Below are 1,754 nucleotides of genomic sequence, written 5' to 3' on the forward strand. Positions count from 1 at the left end.
TGACATAACTCCTTTGACACACTGACGCTGCCTCGGGCATCCACGTCCTACGGTCGATATCAACGAACCTCCCCCCCCCCTCCCCCCCACAACACGCCATCCCATACCACATTGTGTACCGTACCCAAACCTAACGTGTACTGTACTACAACGCAATGTGTACCATAACACAACCCAGTTTGTACCTTAACCTAACCTATGTCACCTTAACCTAACCTATGTCACCTTAACCTAACCTATGTCACCTTAACCTAACCTATGTCACCTTAACCTAACCTATGTCACCTTAACCTAACCTATGTCACCTTAACCTAACCTATGTCACCTTAACCTAACCTATGTCACCTTAACCTAACCCATCTTGCACCTTAACCTAACCCATCTTGCACCTTAACCTAACCCATCTTGCACCTTAACCTAACCCATCTTGCACCTTAACCTAACCCATCTTGCACCTTAACCTAACCTATGTTGCACCTTAACCTAACCTGTGTTGCACCTTAACCTACCTCAATTTGCACCGCAATGTAACGCAATTTGCACCGCAATGTAACGCAATTTGCACCGCAATGTAACGCAATTTGCACCGCAATGTAACGCAATTTGCACCGCAATGTAACGCAATTTGCACCGCAATGTAACGCAATTTGCACCGCAATGTAACGCAATTTGCACCGCAATGTAACGCAATTTGCACCGCAATGTAACTCAATTTGCACCGCAATGTAACTCAATTTGCACCGCAATGTAACTCAATTTGCACCGCAATGTAACTCAATTTGCACCGCAATGTAACTCAATTTGCACCGCAATGTAACTCAATTTGCACCGCAATGTAACTCAATTTGCACCGCAATGTAACTCAATTTGCACCGCAATGTAACTCAATTTGCACCGCAATGTAACTCAATTTGCACCGCAATGTAACTCAATTTGCACCGCAATGTAATGCAATTTGCACCGCAATGTAATGCAATTTGCACCGCAATGTAATGCAATTTGCACCGCAATGTAATGCAATTTGTACCGCAATCTACCCCCACATTGTGCCTTAACCTAACCCACATTGTGCCTTAACCTAACCCACATTGTGCCTTAACCTAACCCACGTTGTGCCTTAACCTAACCCACGTTGTGCCTTAACCTAACCCACGTTGTGCCTTAACCTAACCCAAGTTGTGCCTTAACCTAACCCAAGTTGTGCCTTAACCTAACCCAAGTTGTGCCTTAACCTAACCCAAGTTGTGCCTTAACCTAACCCAAGTTGTGCCTTAACCTAACCCAAGTTGTGCCTTAACCTAACCCAAGTTGTGCCTTAACCTAACCCAAGTTGTGCCTTAACCTAACCCAAGTTGTGCCTTAACCTAACCCAAGTTGTGCCTTAACCTAACCCAAGTTGTGCCTTAACCTAACCCAAGTTGTGCCTTAACCTAACCCAAGTTGTGCCTTAACCTAACCCAAGTTGTGCCTTACCCTGCTCTGTAATTGGCATATGACACGTTACATTAATGTATTGTCCAACCGCAACCCGCTCAGAATGTTGTGTACACAGCTACGTGTCATCTCCCCATAACAGCTGCATTGCAGTGTGGTACGCCATAGAGACGTGTGGGAGTAATGGACGCAGTGGATGGCGATCAGCATGAGCCGTCTGTTCATGTAGTGGCGCGTGTATGCAGACGTAGTAGTCTCTTCTCACACAATGTGATAGCACGGTGCCCCGCGTTCCACATCTGCGACATGCTACAGAGGCC

This window comes from Schistocerca cancellata, unplaced genomic scaffold, assembly GCF_023864275.1.
Source record: "Schistocerca cancellata isolate TAMUIC-IGC-003103 unplaced genomic scaffold, iqSchCanc2.1 HiC_scaffold_899, whole genome shotgun sequence".
Classification (NCBI taxonomy): Eukaryota; Metazoa; Arthropoda; class Insecta; order Orthoptera; family Acrididae; genus Schistocerca; species Schistocerca cancellata.